At 40.2% G+C, this 18,804-nt stretch overlaps 1 long non-coding RNA gene across 1 annotated transcript in view; it reads right to left on the bottom strand.

Annotated features, from left to right (window-relative positions):
- Positions 1-12,178: 12,178 nt before the first annotated feature.
- Positions 12,179-18,804, bottom strand: part of LOC122917330 — a 95,706-nt gene continuing 89,080 nt past the window's right edge. The window contains exons 2-3 of the long non-coding RNA XR_006386378.1: positions 14,523-14,647; positions 12,179-12,219 (exon numbers count right to left, since the gene is read on the bottom strand). This is a non-coding gene — a long non-coding RNA (uncharacterized LOC122917330). The remainder of the gene's footprint in view (positions 12,220-14,522; positions 14,648-18,804) is intronic.

The raw sequence follows: 18,804 nt of genomic DNA, 5'->3' as shown, positions 1-18,804 counted from the left end.
GAGTCTGCTTGGAATTCTCTCTCTGCCCCTTCCCACCTTCCCCTCTCTGCCTCTAAAAAAATTCAAATAAATAAATAAATAAATAAATAAATAAAGATGTCATCCAAGACTGTGGTCTCATCGAAGGCTTGACTAAAGAAGGATCTGCTTCCAAGCACACTTGGGCTGTTAAGGAAATCAATTTCTTTTGTTTCTAGGACTAAGCTTGTCAGTTTCTTGGGGCTGTTGACTGAAGGCTACCCTCATCTTCTAGGGAACACCTGCAGTTCTTTACCATGTAGGGCTCCCCAGCATGGCTATCTACCTTCTCAAAGCCAGCAAGGCAGGGAGCAACTCAATCAAGGTGTGCTTTATACTCATAAGTAACATAATCACAAGTTCATACACATCCCATCACCTTTGCTACATTCTATTAGTTGGCATCAAGTGGCAGCTCCTGCCCATACTCTCAGGCAGAGGATCACACAGGGACATAGATACCAGGAGGCAGGGATCAGAGGGGTCACCTCAGGTGTCTATCCATCACAGGTACCAATAAATTTTGACACCACTTCTTACCTTACCTCTCCCCAAAGATCTACTCCCAACACCCTAATCCAGGGCCACGCGATTTCTTGCCTAGATAATACAACGGCCTCCAAATTCTCCTCCTTTCTGGCTTGCCTCTTTACAGAGCATTCCACACACCAGGCAAAGTTGTCTCTTTCAAATAGACAAGAATCTTGGTCCCTCACTTAAGTGTGCAAAATTTAACACATTTAAAAATTGTATTTAAATTAACGAATTCTACCTTAAGATTTCATCCCACTGGATTGTTGGGATATCCAGTCTCAATTATTATGGGCCTCATTTCACCCTTCCCCCTAGGGCACAACCACGGTCCTACGGCCTTAAGCACTGCCAAAATAGCCCCGGGTCTTGGGTTTTACTGGCTACCATGGAGATACTTCTTCAGCTTCAAGTCAAGGGTATCTGCTTTTCCAGGCCTTGCTGGTTTAGAGATACTTTTGGCCCTAGGTGCCAACCTTCCTGAATGCGGGGTATGCCCAGCCTCTCTGAGATCTTGGGCCCTCCCCAGGGACATGGTTACCTGGTGGTACACTTGTTCCTTCTATCTTTGGGAGTACACAAGTTCACCTTGACCTAGGTTGAGAATTCAAAAATACCTCTTGCTATTTTCCCTTTCCTCCATCCCCCACTGAATCACCCAAATATTTGGCTTTTCTCGCAGTCAGATGTTGCTTTTGAGCAAGTTCTGCTTTAGGGCACACAAATGACCTAAAACAAGTATATTAAAAACTCAGTTATCTGCTTGAGATAGAGGACTCAACAAGACGGGGAGAAAAACACACAAATACTTTAATTTTCTTTCACTATCTTCCTTCAGTATATCTACATATTCAGACAGAAAATCCCACCCTTTCCCATGTCCTCCAAGAGGATGAGACTCGGGTTCCTGTGTTGAAGCATCTTGCCCTGGAGAAGATCTCCTACACAAAAATCAAAGCCTGCTCATGGAAGACTCCCTTTTCCTAGACTCCCCAGGCCAGGCAGATGAATGTAGGTACTTGATGAAGTTCTCACTCCAACAGACCCACTTCCTGTGGACATTTCCCTTGAAAAGAGCTCTTCTTAGCACTGGCCCTTCACTCACTAACCACCCCACCTTAATGTACCCACCCACCCAAATCAGGAGGTAGCTCACATTAAGGAGGGAAGCCCGACAGTGGCTGCTATGTGAGTTGGTAGGGCCTTTCCCTGTTTCTTTTTCCCCTTTTAGATGAGACCCTCCCCCTCCCATCATCTGTTGTCCTTTCCTCCACCCAAACCTCAAGGGCCTCATTTCCCACCTTCCTCTCTGCACTTTAGCCATACTAGCCTTTTAGTTTGTATTTTGTTTTTTTATTTTTAAAGATTTTATTTATTTATTTGACAGAGAGCTAGAGAGTAGTACAAGAAGGCAGAATGACAGGAAGAGAGAGAGGGAGAAGCAGGCTCCCCACTGAGCAGGGAGCCTGATGCAGGGCTTGATCCCAGGACCACAGGATCATGACCTGAGCCGAAGGCAGACGCTTAACCCACTGAGCCACCCAGGCGCCCCCATACTAGCCTTTTATTTTTTCTAGTGCATTGTTCTTCTTCCAGACCCATGACTTCATACATACTCTTCTAGCTGTCTGAGTCCCCCTCGTTCCTGCTTCTCCTAGCTTACTCTAATTCTTCCAACTCTCAGATGCCCCTGCTTTATCTGTCTGAGGGCAAGAGAAGATAGAGGTACCAAAAGAGTCTAGCCCTCTGAGAAACCAGAATAATTCCACTGTCTAATCTCCCTCAAATTTTCCAACATCACCCCAACCCAGTCATGCCTTAGCTCTATCATCGCTGGCAAAGGATTCCTACATTTTATTTTATTTTATTTTTTTTAAGATTTGATTTTATTTATTTAACAGACAGAGATCACAAGTAGGCAGAGAGGCCGGCAGAGAGAGGGTGGGGGGAAGCAGGCTCCCTGCTGAGCAGAGAGTCTGATGTGGGGCTCGATGCCAGAACGCTGGGATCAGAGCCTGGGCTGAAGGCAGAGGCTTTAATCCACTGAGCCACCCAGGCGCCCCGGGTTCCTACATTTAAAATAAAAAATATATATTTCACTTTTAGTTCAAAATACTTTTAATTTCTTTTGACACATCTTCTTTGACTTATGTGTTATTTAGAAGTATGTTATTTGGTCTTCTGCTACCTCGGGATTTCTGGCTATCTCTCTATGAGTTGTTTCTAGTTTGAGTCCATTGTAGTCTGAAAGCATATTTTGTATGATATGTATTCTTTTAAGTTTGGTAAAGTATGTTTTATGGTCAAGACTGTGGTCTGTCTCAGCAAATGTTCCATGTGTGCTGCAGAATGTGTCACCCTGCTACCATTAGAAGAAGTATTCTATAAATGCCAATTAGAGCCCATTGATTAATGGTTATGTCTCTTTTTCACCATTGAATCCCTGGGATATAACAGAGAACAGGACCCATAGAATGTGCTCCAAAAAATTATTGAATAAGAGGACAAGGAGCAAGCAGGAGGAAAGGAAGAACGGATACAGAGATTTCACATGTCATTCCCCTAATTAAAAGCTTTTAACAGGGGCGCCTGGGTGGCTCAGTCCTTAAGTGTCTGCCTTTGGCTCAGGTCCTGATCTCTGATCCTAGGACTGGGCCCTCTGCTGGGCTTCCTGCTGAAGCATCCTGCCTCTCCCTCTCCTCCTCCTGCTTATGTTCCCTCTCTTGCTGTCTCTCTCTGTCAAATAAATAAATAAAATCTTTTTAAAAAATTTCAATAGTTCACTATAATCTATGCAATACATCTTAACTATTGTTCTTCCTATTCAGTAGTAGTATGTCACAATCTATTTACTCTATTTCTTCTGTAACAAATGTAATTATTTTATGTACTACTGTAGAAGGGGGGGAAACCTACTGTCAAGAAAACTGTGAGATGCTATCAATTTTGGAGATGTTTAGCTATGAAAAAACATGAGTCATCGAGTTGATAAAATATTGGTGTTAGCTACAAGTCTGTCTTGCATGGTAGGTGGGCCCATAGCTTATTCATTTTGGGGTCCCCAGTACCAAATACAGGACATGACACAGAATAGACACTCAGTGACTTTAGTTCAGTCATCTGATGTGTCCCTCATTCCCCACCACCAGACACCTGGCTTTCCTTCACTCCCCAGCCTTGTAGCCTTTGTGCTCTAAAGCTGTCAGGGCTCCTGGCTGGCCGGAGATTTTAATTTCTTTTGAATCGCATTTGTTCCACAAAATTGTGATACCTTTTCACTTGTCTCATGACTTTGCTGTAGCCTGTCAGCTACATTCCAGCTACGAATCTGCCAGACTCACCTGTGTGCTCTTGGAGCTACTGTGAGAAAGTGACGTCCTTTCCCAGACTCTGAGCACTCCCTCCAGGCCTCCATCACGAGCCTAGTGATGTGGCCCGTGATGTTTTAGGCGCTGCGGCAAACCTGTGGGGAGGAGAATTTGGGCAGGGAGAACTTTCAGAAACTTCAAATAAGTTGTTAATTACTGCTGTCTATTCTGAGGGCTGGCCTTTCTCTAAGCTTTGTTTATATTGAATATCTGTTTGGGAAAGCAAAAAGAAATAAGTAAAGCTCCAGGAGCTTCATCTTGTTCAAATGAACCCAATTCCTTCTAATCCCGTTTACATAGGACTACTTTAAAAGGATGATCCTTCAGAGAGAAACAATTACATGATTTCACTCATATGTGGAATCTGAGACACAAGGCAGAGAATCACAGGGGAAGAGAGGAAAAAATAAAACAAGATGAAACTAGAGAGGGAGAGAAACCATAAGAGACTCTTAATCACGGGAAACAAACTGAGGGCTGCTGGAAGGAGGGGGGGCAGAGGGAGTGGGTAACTGGGTGATGGACATTAAGGAGGCTGTATGACGTAATGAGCACTGGGTGTTCTATACAACAAGTGAATCACTGAACTCCATCTCTGAGACTAATAATACACTATATGTTAATTAATTGAATGTAAATGAAATGAAATTAAATTTTAAAAAATAAAAGAATGATCCCAGAGCACCTGGGTGGCTCAGTCAGTTGGGTGTCCAACTCTTTTTTTAAATTATTTATTTATCTGACAGACAGAGATCACAAGTAGGCAGAGAGGCAGACAGAGAGAGAGGAAGGGAAGCAGGCTCCCTGCTGAGCAGAGAGCCCGATGCGGGGCTCGATCCCAGGACCCTGAGATCATGACTGGAGCCGAAGGTAGAGGCTTAACCTACTGAGCCACCCAGGTGCCCCTTGTTGGGTTATCTTTTGTTTTCTTCATTTATGGGATTATTTTATGTATTCTGATACAAATCTTTTATCTATTATGTATGAAAGGCAGACAGAGAGAGAGGAGGAAGTAGGCTCCCCGCCGAGCAGAGAGCCCGATGCAGGACTCGATCCCAGGACTCTCGGATCATGACCGGAGCCGAAGACAGAGGCTTTAACCCACTGAGCCACCCAGGCGCCCCGGGTGTCCAACTCTTGATCTTAGCTCAGGTCTTGATCTCGGGGTCTTGATCTCATGAGTTCAGGCCCTGTATGATTTCAAAAAATTTAAAAAATAAAAAAAAGTTAAAGAATGCTTCCAAATGGGTATCTTGGTGGAGTGAACGTAGCCTCTCAGTTTAGCCAGCATGGTGGTTTATTTGTTTTTAAACATGTGAATTGGCTCTACATTCTCTAGTTGGCCAGCACATCGTTTCCTAACTATGGTACTATGGTAGGTTCATATAGTCCCATTACCCCATGGACCTCTCAAACTGTCTGAATTTTTTTTTTTTTTGTTTAAAGATTTTTATTTATTTGACAGAGGTCACTAGCAGGCAGAGAGGCAGGTAGAGAGAGAGGAGAAAGCAGGCTCTCCACGGAGCAGAGAGTCCGATGCGGGGCTCGATTCCAGGACCCTGGGACCATGACCCGAGCCGAAGGCAGAGGCTTTAACCCACTGAGCCACCCAGGCTCCCCCAAAGTGTCTGAATTTTTGACCCCTGCCTTGAATGTGTGGTTTTTCGTCTCCAGAAGGACCTGCAGCTCACCATGTCTCCTTAATTTTCTCACCCTCATTTAAGATTAATTGGCCATTAGGGATGGGTCAGTTTCTCTCACTGTAGGGGAAACTATGCCCCAAAGATGAAATAAACTGGTTATAGAAATGTTTATTAGATACATTTACTGGTGCGGGGTGTCTCTCTAAAAATAATCTCCACCTTTCTTACCACAAAGCTCACATACCCATGGTATTTATGAGGCAGTGTTGGAGAAGGGAGGGGGTGGATGGGATTAACAAAGTGTGTCACAGAGTTAACATTTAGTAGGACATGAACAGTCTGGGATCTGAGGTCCCCCCCGTCCCCGAAAGCCCAGGGCTAGTTCACAAGTTCACACCTTCTAACCATGTCCTCCCCATATTCTTGTTCGGGTTTAGTTGAGCACAGGAAGAGGGAGATAGGGGTGGGTGAAAGTGTAGAGTCTCAGAGAAGTTCTAGTGAGTCCTTTAATTCATGGCCACAAGGGACCCGTGTTCTTTCATCTTCCTTCCGAAGTCAGCTGGAGGTAGAAGACACGTGAGTAAGAAGTTAAAAAATAACACTGAAATGTTTTCCTCTGCTTAAGGCATTAAAGTACAAAAATGTTTTCTGGAATCAGCTGCTTTTAATTTGAAAAACAGTAATAGTACTTTTCATTTCACTTTTCCTCTTTACCTCTCCTTTCCCCTGCCTCCTACCCATGGCATGCATTGAAAACAATGAAAGTTCCCAAATGCTTATCTGAAGAACACGGAGAACCCTATAGTGGTTGAAGCCCCGTGAGGGTAATAGAAGAGTAGTGGGTCCTCAAACAGTGACCATATTTTAACTACCAGGTCAATTTAAAGTCAATTTATTAGGTTTCATAATTATTTTCCAAGTAAGATTTTTTCATTCATAGACTAATTATTTAAAGCTACAGGGATAAATTAGGTCTATTAGAAATGAACCACACTCATCTTGTAAATTATTTTAAATTTTAAGCCTAGAATTCTCCTGCCATTTATAAGGAAAAATTTCCTACTAAGCACAAAAAGAACAGAACCACTGAAAACATAGGCATCTCTGCGGCCTTTTGCGGTGTCTAGCCCCAATTACTTCTTACTTGCTTTCTATTACAGGGTCAAGTCTTTGATTTATAGGTCTTTTTCATTATGGGAATATCGTTAACATAAATTTATGTAAGTTTCAGATGGACAGCCTGTTGATTTCATACATTTATATGGCCTCTGGCCACCAAGCAGTAGCTAACACCTCTATCAAGTCACACAATTGTCATTTGTGTGTGTGTGTATGTGTATGTGTGATGAGAACATTAAAGACTGGCAGTCTCTTAGCAACTTTCAAGGATGTTAACTACAATACAATGCTGTGCATTAGATCCCTAGACCTCCACTATCTTGCAACTACAAGTTTGGCCTGTATCTCCCCAATTTCTACACCCCTGGCCCCTGGTAACCCCCATTCTACTCTCTGTGTCTACAAATTTGCTTTTTTTAGATTCCACATATACGTGAGATCATATAGGATTTGCCTTTTTCTCTCATTTCTCTCACTTAACATAATGCCCTCTAAGTCCTTCCATGTTATCACAAATGGCAGGATTTCCTTTTCTCATGACTGAATAATATTCCATTGTTTGAAAATACCGCAACTTTTTTACCCATTCGTCTACTGATAGACATCTAGGTTGTTTCCATATCTTGGCTCTTCTGAATAATGCTGAAATAAACATGGGAATGCAGATATCTTTTCAATATCCTGTTTGCATTTCCTTCGGACATATACCAAGAGCTGGTATTGCTGGATCATATAGTAGTTCCATTTTTAATATTTTGAGGAAACTCTATGCTGTTTTCTATACTGACTGCACCAGTTTACATTCCCCCCAACAGTGCACAAGTGTTCTCTCTTTTTCACATCTTTGTCAACACTTGTTCTCTCTTGACTTTTAGATGTCAGCCATTCTAATAGGTATGGGACGATATCTCGTTGTGGCTTTGATTTACATTTCCCTGCTGATGAGTGATGTGAGCATCTTTCCACCTACCTCTTGGGCATCTGTATGTCTTCTTTGGAAAAATGCCTATTCAGTTCCTGTGCACATTTTTAAAAAGATTTTGTTTATTTATTTGAGAGAGAGTGAGAACACAGTCGGGGAGGGGCAAAGTGGGGGGGAGAAGCAGACTCACTGTTGAGCAGGAACCCCTCTCCCCCAGCATGGGGCTGATTCTGTGACTCCAGGATCATGACCTGAACTGAAGGCAGATGCCTAACTGACTGAGGCACCCGGGCGCCCCCTGTGTTCATTTTTACCTCAGGTTTTATTGTTGCTATCTTTGTTGTTGAGTTGTATGAGTTTCTTAGATATTTTGGATATTAACCCCTCATCAGATATATATTTTGAAAATATTTTCTCCCCTTCTGCACACCGCCTCTTCGTTCTAATAGTACCTTTCACTCTGCACAGGCTTTTCATTATGATGTAGCCTCATTTGTTGATTTTTGCTTCTCTTGCATGCACTTTGGTATCAGACATAAAAAATCAGTGACAAGATCCAGTCAAGGAGCTTTCTCCTTATGCTTTCTCCTGGGAGTTTTATGGTTTCAAGTCTTATGTTTAAGTCTTTAATCTATTTTGAGTTAATTTTTGTGAGTGGTGTAAGATAGGGATCCAAATTCACTTTTCTGCTTGTGATTATCCAGTTTTCCCAGTACATTTATTAGAGACTATCCTTTCCCCATTGAATATTCTTGGCTCCCTTGTCAAATATTAGTTTGTATGTACGTAGGGGTTTATTTCTGGGCTCTCGATTCTGTTCCACTGATGTGTCTATTTTTATGCCAGTACCATGCTGTTTTAATTACTATGAGTTTGTTATATAGCTTGACACCAGGAGGTGTGATTCTCCTTTTCGCTCTCTTTTTGTTCTCCTTTTTAAGGATTGCTTTGGCTCCTGGGGTCTTCTGTGGTTCCATACACATTTTAGGACTTTTTTTTTCTATTTCTGTGAAAATGCACTGAAATTTTGATGAGGATTGCATTGAATCTATAGATGGCGTTGTGTGGTATGGACATTTTCATAATATTAAATCTTCTGATCCATGAACTGGGATATCTTTCCATTTGTTTTTGTCCATTTCAATTGTTTGTACTTTCATCAAAGTCTTTCAGTTTTCAGATCTTTCACTTCTTTGGCTGAATTTATTCCGAAGTATTTTATTCTTTTTGATACTATTACAGATGGAATTTTTAAAAATTTCTTTTTCAGATATTTAGTTGTTAGCATGTAGAAATGCAAATGATTTCTGCATGTGTGTTTTCTTTCTGTGAATTTACTGAATTTGTTGGTTAATTCCAACAGCATTTTTGTTGAGTCTTTAGGATTTTCTATTCTGTATATAAGGTCATATCATCTGCAAACACAGATAATTCTACTTGTTCCTTTCCAATTTGGAAGCTTTTTATTTCTTTATCTTGCCTAATTGCTGTAGATAGCACATCCAGTACTGTGCTAAATAAGTGTGGTGAGAGAGTGGGCACCTTTGTCTTTTTCTGATCCTAGAAGGAAAGTTTTAACCTTTCTTGTTGAGGATGATACAAGTTTGTTACATATGTTCTTTATTATGTTGAGGTATGTTCCTTCTATATGCAATTTGTTGAAGGTTTTTATAATGAAAGGATGTTGTATTCTGTCAAATGCTTTTTCTGCATCTTTTGAGATTATCTAATTTATAAATCTGTTATCGGGGCGTCTGGGTGGCTCAGTGGGTTAAGCCGCTGCCTTCGGCTCAGGTCATGATCTCAGGGTCCTGGGATCGAGTCCCGCATCAGGCTCTCTGCTCAGCGGAGAGTCTGCTTCCTTCTCTCTCTCTCTGCCTGCCTCTCTGCCTACTTGTGATCTCTCTCTGTCAAATAAATAAATAAAATCTTAAAAAAAAAATAAATCTGTTATCGGCTATTTGATTTTAACTATGACCACAAAGTAAAGATTGATACATTTCAAAAAAAAGAAATCTAGTTATTTTTTTAAAGATTTTATTTATTTATTTGACAGAGAGAGATATCACAAGTAGGCAGAGAGGCAGGCAGAGGGGAAGGCGGGGAAGCAGGCTCCCTGCAGAGCAGGGAGCCTGATATGGTGCTCAGTTCCAGGACCCTGAGATCATGACCTGAGCCGAAGGCAGAGGCTTTAACCCACTGAGCCACCCAGGTGCCCCAAGAAATCTAGTTATTGAATGTAAATGGATTACTAAGAATACAAAAGGCTCTAGATACAGTATAAATGTGTATTAGTAATAGTAATAATGTAAACATTTATTGAGCACTTATTAGGTGTCAGTCTTTTCCAATATTAAATTCTCAATCATAAATATTACCTAGGTAAATATGTATTAAGAGGAAAAATTAACTGAGAATCAATGGCATTAGTAGGCTATTTCCAAAAAAACCTAGTTTATTCATTTTAGATAGGCCCTCCAATTAAGCAGTTTTGCCACACACCCTGAATAGTGGTGCACCCATCATTTGGGGGGATTATAGAATCTTCAGGGTAAAGAGAGAGTGAAAGACTTTCAGAACCATCCTTCAGTGTGAGAACAAAGTCACTCTGACATTATCTCTGATGAATGGGAATCTGTCTTAGTTTTAAACATGTTACATTTCAGCAATTCTAGACACCTAAGGGAAGGAGGGAAGGCCAATAAGCTTCATAATAATCTAGATGTTAAGAAATTACTCACTCACTGGCAATCAAGATTAATAGTTTGCTTCTTCATGATATTTTAATTTTGCCTTTTCAGGACTTTAAACAAAATCTGAAGTCCCTTGTGGTCTAATCCCAAATAACTTACACATATATGTCAATATCATTGCCCCGATAAAAGATTCTTTTATCTTTTAATATCTTTTCATATACATATAAGATTTTCCCATATACTAAATAAAATACAGTGAATTTCTAAAATTCATCTGAGTTTTTTTTACCACATTGTATCCTACAGCCTGAGTACTCCTGGCATACTGACCTGTTTTGATTTCTACTAACTCCAAGAATGCCCTTAATGGGAAAGGAACTGAAAACATCATTTTCCCCATAGCAACAAAAGAACTAGTCATTTCTCTGATATACATTAAGACTTCCTGATTGAATTCTTCTCATCACTGTGATTTTTTTTAAAGGCTTATTTTTTAAAAAAGATTATTTATTTATTTATTTGACAGACAGAGATCACAAGTAGGAGGAGAGGCAGGCAAAGAGAGTGCGGGAAGCAGGCTCCCTAGTGAGCAGAGAGCCTGATGTGGGGCTCGATCCCAGGACCCTGGGATCATGACCGGAGCTGAAGACAGAGGCTTTAATCCACTGAGCCACCCAGGCGCCCCATCACTGTGATCTTTTGATCCATTCTAATCCAGTGATGCTAATCATTTTAGATTCTGTGAATATAGACATTGTCTGTATAAAAAAATTTCCTGTCTGAAATAAAAATCAGCACAACATTGAATTAAAGAAAATACTAGGAAGCAGGGTTAAGAAATTACAACATGTGGCTTAGTTTCCTTGAGGGCATCTACCTTCCAAATTAATGATGATTCACTCATAATATTTTTAATAATTTTTATATGTATTTTTAAATAAGTAATATATTCACAGAACACAAAAGGCCAAGAGTACAAAATGGGACACATGGAAAAGTAAATATCTCTCATCAATGGACATGCCATTCACTGTTAGTGGGTGGATTAACCCTTTTGGACAGCAAACTGGCATTAGCTAGTAAAGTTGAAAGTGTGGAATTTCTATTTCTGTGAGTGGAAGACTAGGTAAATTGGACCAATTCTCCCAGTGACCATGAAAAAAGCTTGAAAATGTTTAAAAAGAATCTTACCCAATGCATCAAAGAAGTAACAAGATGTCAAGGAGTGACATTCAAGATCCTTTTGAAAGAAATCTCAAGGAAGTTGGGGTCCTGGCCCTTCAGAGGTGGGGACCCCAGGAATCCCTGTCTCACAAAGGCAGCATCCCAGGAGGAAAGATAAATCAGGAAGGAAAACAGCCCATGCAGACTGCCAGCGAGCTTGAGTTCCTCAAGGGTACCCTGGAAAAGGAGGACAATTTTGATACTTGATGAAGGGAATGATTTCCATAACATCATTTGAGGCCTCAAATTGACTCTGGAACGGAAGATGATGTGTATATAACCCTCTACCCTCATCCAGGTATGTAAGTTCAGGAAACTGTAGCAGTAGGTACCCGGAGACATGCGCCAAGATATTCATTGCAGTATGGTGATAACTAGAAACTAGAAATAATCCAAGTGTTCATCAACAAAATGCGATATTCATATAATCGAACACAACATAGAGCAGGAAAAGTAAATGAACAGTTGCTGTGTGCACTGGTATAGACAAATCTCACAAATATAATATTCGGCAAAATAATGTAGCAAAAGATAATATGTAATGTGATACTAATAATGTAAGTTCTGAAACAAAAACCTCAGGGCACCTGGGAGGCTCAGTAGGTTAAGCCTCTGACTCTTGATCTCAGCTGGGGTCTTCATCCCAGGGTCTTGAGTTCAAGCTCAGCAGTGGGCTCCACACTGGCCATGGAGTCTACCTTAAAATAAACAAACAAACAAACAAACAAATGCACAAACAAAACAAAACAAAATGAATTACAATATGTTATTTAGGAATAAATGCTTATGTAGTATATGTGTTCCCAAGCTTAAAAGCAAGAGAACAACAAACAAAATTCAGGGTAACAGTTGCCTCTGGTACAGGGCGCTTCAGCCATGGTAATGACATTCTCTTTAGAAATAGTCATTCTGGATCCTCCAAATCTGTCCTTGGCACGCAAATGCACTTTGGAAAGACAAGGAGGACGTTCTTTTATAGATTATAAGGCCAGCCTGCCGTTTGTGCAATGGCTGCTTTCCTTCTAGTTGGATCAATACCCCCCGGTACATGGTCCCAGAGGGTCTCATTGCAAAATGTGAACGTGTAGCCTCTCTCAAGTCACATCTGTTCGATATAGCCTACAGTGTCCTTTTCTGTCCCATCAGTCGTTGGAATAACATTTGGTCAGGGAAATGCTGCAGTTGCTTCCTCCAGAATCTAGGCTTAGCCGAGGTAGATGTGAAACATGCTTCTCTCAAAGCAGCTAGCCTGTGTCCCCTTCTTTTCCCCCTGCAGATTTGTCTCTTGAAGCAAGATCAAGCTGAGGTTGAGGAGAGCTATAGCTTTGAATGAATTTCAAGGTTTTTTCACTTATTATTACAACAAACTATTCTATATGACAAAAGCAGTGAGAATATTTTGAGATGGAAGTAATTAGAATTTTTTCTCTTCTCTGAATAACCAGAACCATGGCACCTGTCAGCCAGCTCCATGGGGTTGAACATTCAGGAATGGTATGGGTAAAGAGTAAATTTGCTTAAACAAGAGTTCCACCTAACATACCGATTGTACAGTAATTGGGTACAAAAACTGATTCCTGGATTAAGCCAAGCTTTCTAGTCCCTCTGGAAAACATGCTGACTGATAAGACCTCACAGCAAACTTGGTCCTGGTGTGCCAGAGAACTGTGTGCTCCCAGCTGAGGTACATGCTGGCCAGGAGTCAGTTGTGTTTGTTCCCTACCTGTTAATGTCAGTTGTGTCCTTGATGTAGTTAGGTTGTTGAAGTGTGATGAAACAATGGGTAGTAAAGGGAAGTTGTTGTTGCATCTATGAAGATAAAGCTGATTATTTTGGAAAATCTTAATAAAGTTCAATAGAATTGGGTGTGAATACAACCACTGTGAAAGACTGAGAAAAAAATATAAGAATATAGTAGGGTGTTATGTTTAGATTGTTTCACCAAAATCCTTACAGTCTTCCTCTTAAATGAGCAATGTGTAAAACTTAAAGAATCTTAAGAAATTATTTCCAGGTCCTTTCCAACTGTGTCATTTTGTGATTTTTTATACATAAAAATATATCATCTTTATAAAAATAGATAGGATCTGTAAAATGCATTTAGTCTCTGAAAATGTGCTATATGTAACAGATAACTTTAAATATACAAAGGAAGAATGATGCAACAAATATCTTAGGTTTTAGATTTTTTTTTTAAGATTTTATTTATTTATCTGAGAGAGAGAGAGATCCCAAGTAGGCAGAGAGGCAGGCAGAGAGAGAGGGGAGAAGCAGGCTCCCTGCTGAGCAGAGAGCCTGATGTGGGGCTCAATCCCAGGACCCTGGGATCATGACCTGATCTGAAGGCAGAGTCTTTAACCCACGGAGCCACCCATGTGCCCCAAAGTTTTAGATTTCTTGATAGAAATACTCTTGCATACTGCTTGAATTGAATTCACAGTTCCTTTAGGCTAATTAGGTTCAGAACCAATAAATAGTTTGACAGAAGCTAAAATTATTGATTGCATTATTCAACCTGTCAATGGTGACATTTTTAGGATTGCTTTTGTCAAATTGACAATCTCTTTATGTTCCATGACGCCTCTCTAAAAAACGGGATCCTAAACTTCAAGAGTCCATGTTCATTCCTATGTGTTTTGATCACATAGATCTTCCTTAAAAAGTGATTGGGAAGTGTCAGTTTGTTCACTGATATCAAACTCGTGAATTTGGGAAAAGGAGTTTCTCAGATTCTAAAAAAAATTTGAAACCACTCTTCTAGGTAATACCTAGGGCCCTACCCTAAATTTTCTACCCTAAAATTTCTAAGTTTCCATTTTTCACTCAAGAACTGCAAGCTCTCCTTTCTCTAAACCATATTTTACAAGATAGAAAATACATAAATGTTTTAAGAAGTATGAACTCCATTCTAAAGTCAGTTCAAAATGTTGGCTCAATGAGGTACTACTATACATAGATCACTACTTTAGAGACTGAGAAGAAATAAAAAGAATTTACTCACATGGCTCCTGACCTCGCCTTGCCTAGGGAAACAGCATACAAATTCATTGACAGGACTTTCTTTTTCCAATTGCAACACCCTATGTGTCTTCTGTGTTTTCTGTCCATACATCTCTGTCTTTGTATCTGCAAACAAAGGAGGATACATTCAACATTAACTTGAAATCTTAGGTATATCTCCACAGAATGGATAAAGTGTTGCCCTAACTTGTTAGTAGCATTGGATTTTTCGTTCAGGAATTCAACTACATCTACAATTAAAGTGAGGTTTGATGAAAGAAAAATGTTTCTGATGACCTCACTGTCATAAGAATCTTCTTAAATAAATCCATTTTCATTTTTCTAGAATACATGGATAGTTTGTCAACATGTTTAACTCATGGGTTTGTAGTAGAAGGCAGCATGGCTGCCTTCAGCTTGGGTCATGATCCTGGGGTCCTTCCTGGGATTGAGCCCCAGGGCTGGGCTTCCTGCTCAGCAGGGAATCTATTTCTCCCTCTCCCTCTGAGCCTCCCACCTGCAACTGTGTTCTATCTCTCTCTTTTTCAAATAAATAAATAAAATTTAAAAAAAAAACAAAGGACTTCATATAACTCTTAAGCACACAACCAGAACCAGTAGATATAGGGCTTTTTATTTTAGTAAATCCTGTGTGCTGAGCCCTTCCAGATCTTAAGGAACACTACAGGGCTGTTAGGAATATACTGGTGGTTGAAAAGATAGCTTTGATATCAGTGAAAAATATATCATTATGACATTGTGGCTTGAGGTGAAATTATGACATTGCCTCTTGAGAAAGGTGAAACCCTTCCGTTGACTGACCAGGAGTTTCAAGGATAATTGGAGTTGCCAAGTAGGTTATGACACATGCCACTTTGGAACTACTCTGAAGCTTGCTGAGTGATTCTTATCACATGATGGGGTCCTCAGGGACCTGTCAAATTCCCTGAGGACACAGAGGACAGGACACTGTCCCATTAAATGCACGAATCAGTATAGGGATCTTGAAAAACACAAATGAAAGCCAGATAGAAGCTCAAATGCTAGTCTCAAATACCAATCCTGGGGTCAGAATTTTCCATCAAATATCATTTCACAGCAACAATAAAATGGAATATCCCTAAGTAGAGAAAATTTATTTGTATGGAATAATGTAAAGCAATGCCAGATGCTTTAAAAAATTAATGCTGATTATTTGGTTATTTATTATCTCTCTGTGTCTGATTCTAAAGTCTAAGTCTACAGTGTGTTTTTCCTATATAACCATGTTTTTCCGATAAAACCCTGTTTTAAACTATATTATGAGGGGCACCTGGGTGGCTCAGTCAGTTGGGCATCTGCCTTTGGCTTGGGTCATGATCCTGTGGTCCTGGGATTGAGCACCCCCATCAGGCTCCCTGCTCAACAGGGAGCCTGCCTCTCCCTCTCCTGCTCTCCCTGCTTCTGCTCTTTCTCTTGCTGTCAAATAAATAAATAAAATCTTTTAAAAAGTACTTAAACTGCACTATGAGAACTAAACTCAGTTGTAGCAACATGAATAAATACTTCAAAAGCCAGAGTACTGGGCACCTGGGTGGCTCAGTGGATTAAGCCGCTGCCTTCAGCTCAGGTCATGACCTCAGGGTCCTGGGATCGAGTCCCGCATCGGGCTCTCTGCTCAGTGAGGAGCCTGCTTCCCCCTCTCTCTCTACCTTCCTCTCTGCCTACTTGTGATCTCTATCTGTCAAATAAATAAATAAAATCTTTAAAAAAAAAAAAAAAAGCCAGAGTAGCAAGGCTCGCAAATAAGGAAGGCCCATCCTAATTGTTAGTTACCACAAATCTCAGTAAGTAGGTCAGCGTCTCCACAAGGAATAATCAGATCTCTGGGAACATACAAAGACGACCTAAGGGACACCCAGGCAGACAGGTGGCCCCTAGGTGATCAGTTTCAGAGCCTCAGCTACATATGTACCCTATCCAAACAAGGTCTGAGAACAACCCTGGGGGTTGGGGTGATACAGGATCTCCTTTCCACCTTTGCTTTCACTTTATGGAAAAAAAAAAAGAAAAAAAGCCAACCTCTTTCCATGGCTGTTCTTACTATAAAGCAATCCCTCCGTTGAGAAAACCTCCGTGATGCAAATAAAGAGAAAGGTGAACTATTTTTGTTGATATTGAGAAAGTGAAGGCCTCTAAAGATTGGGTAACAAATCCTTCTTCATTTGAAAATGATTTCTAAATCTTTGCTTTCAATTTCTAAAGCCAAATCTAGATACTAGATAATTAAAAATACTTCTGACTGATACATTGCTAGGTTATTTTTGGCATCTAAATGGCAAGGAGTTCAAAGAATTGAGTAATTGAGTGACATTGCAAGAACAAAACTCATGACTCTCCACCAATAACTTATGGGAACAAAGTTTTTCAGCACTTATGTAAAAATAATTCAAAATGGAAATAAAATTGATACTGAATCCTGACTCATTCTAGTAATAGTCACACACAGATGCGATGCCTGAAGAATAAGACTCATCTCCTTAATAGATGCATAATGTTAAATAATTTAATCATCAAAACTTATAATATATTTTTGTTGTTTTGATCAATGGTGCACTGGTTATGATTAAAATGATAGTGCCAGCCAGAAGATTTTTAAAATACTTAAGCCTTATGGTCATTGGAAATTAAATGTTCATTTATATTTCCATTTATATGCATATTTTTGTTTCAGGAAATTATGGTATTGTAAAGCCTTTCAATCATAGAATGTATTGTATTAGGTTAAAGATGGAGGAAGGAAGTTAAGGGGGGAGGAAGGAGAAATTTCCAACTATTTAAAAAGAACATGTTCATCTTTTAGTACAAATATGCTAGATATCAAATCTTTACGACATTCATATTCTACTGGACATATTTTAAAATGTAATATAGGAATTTTAAATGTCGATATTTACAATATGCCAAAATTTACATCATTTGTAACCATTAAAAACTACCTTGGTATTTTAGATATTTAAAATTTAGGGGTAGATTTAAATTTTCTAAATATTAAAAAGACATATAGTATTTCAAAATGATTTTATAGGACACAGCAAAGCAGTTAAAGAGCATTGGTAGGCCAGGAATAATCCGCAGCTGTCTGCAGATGTCTGGTTCTACAAATACACACATGTCTAGATTGTTGTGTGGACTGTCCCGGCTGCAGAAAAAATTCCCAGTCCAGGAAAAGGCTCAGACTGAGTAAGTCCGAGGTGGACCAGCTCTTGAGATGGATCCGGCAGTCCTTGGGAGTATTCCAATGCCAGGAGGCTAAGGAATAAGAAACACACTTTGATCTAGGTTTCCCTTCTTCCTAGTTTTGAGAAGCACGGGAGCTCAGATGTATACATTTATCCATATGCATTTTAGTAATACAACAGTTACTGCCTTGCAACTTGAATTCTTAAACTTATGGGACAGTTGCCCTGCTGTATTACTTCCTCATTGCTGTCCACTTATTTCCTCTCAAAGTCCATCCGTGACAATGGCATGAAGCCACCTAAGAAGCTATAAAAACTGCTGAGGTCCCTCTCCAGCGTTCCACCTGAACAGTCACTCATTCACTTACTCCTTTATTCAGGGTGTGGGCTGAGGCCTGAAGACTTGAAGAAGAATCAGACAGACTCCTTGTCCTCAAGGGTGATGAGTGCCAGGATTGATTCAGTCATGCGAACCAATCATTTTAATACATTGCGTAAACGTTGGAACAGAGAAGAAAATGAAAGACTTTGGGGACACAAGTAATAAGCTACAACCACAGTAATAAGCTACAAGCCACAGTAATAAGCTGCTTTCAAGGGCTGGAAAGGTTTCTATGAGGAACTGAGAGATCGAAGTTGGAGCCTAAAACAGTAACATGGGAGGAGAACTGAGCAAATCACCAGCCATAACATGTACATGCACACGCATGCACACGTGCATGCACACACACACACTTATTTGCATTGCAATTCTTACACCAACTACCTGGAATACATGCAGAATTCATAGGTCAAGGGCACAGCCTCCCACAGAACAACTCTTACTTCAGACCTCAGTTGCAAGTTTAGGGATTCCCAATCACCTACACTTCTGACAAGCCGGCTACACATTCCGGGGTTCCCACAACACTGTCAGGTTCGATTATACGTTAAAGTAACTCATGGTGGGGGGTGCCTGGGTGGCTCAGTTGGTTAAGCGTCTGCCTTTAGCTCAGGTCATGATCCCAGGGACCTGGGATCAAGCCCCGTGTTTTATTACTAAGGTATCATTGAATCATCCAC

The sequence above is a fragment of the Neovison vison genome, chromosome 1 (assembly GCF_020171115.1).
Source record: "Neovison vison isolate M4711 chromosome 1, ASM_NN_V1, whole genome shotgun sequence".
Taxonomy (NCBI): Eukaryota; Metazoa; Chordata; class Mammalia; order Carnivora; family Mustelidae; genus Neogale; species Neogale vison.
Note: the sequence above shows the minus strand (reverse complement) of the source record. Positions and strands in the feature narration are given on the sequence as shown.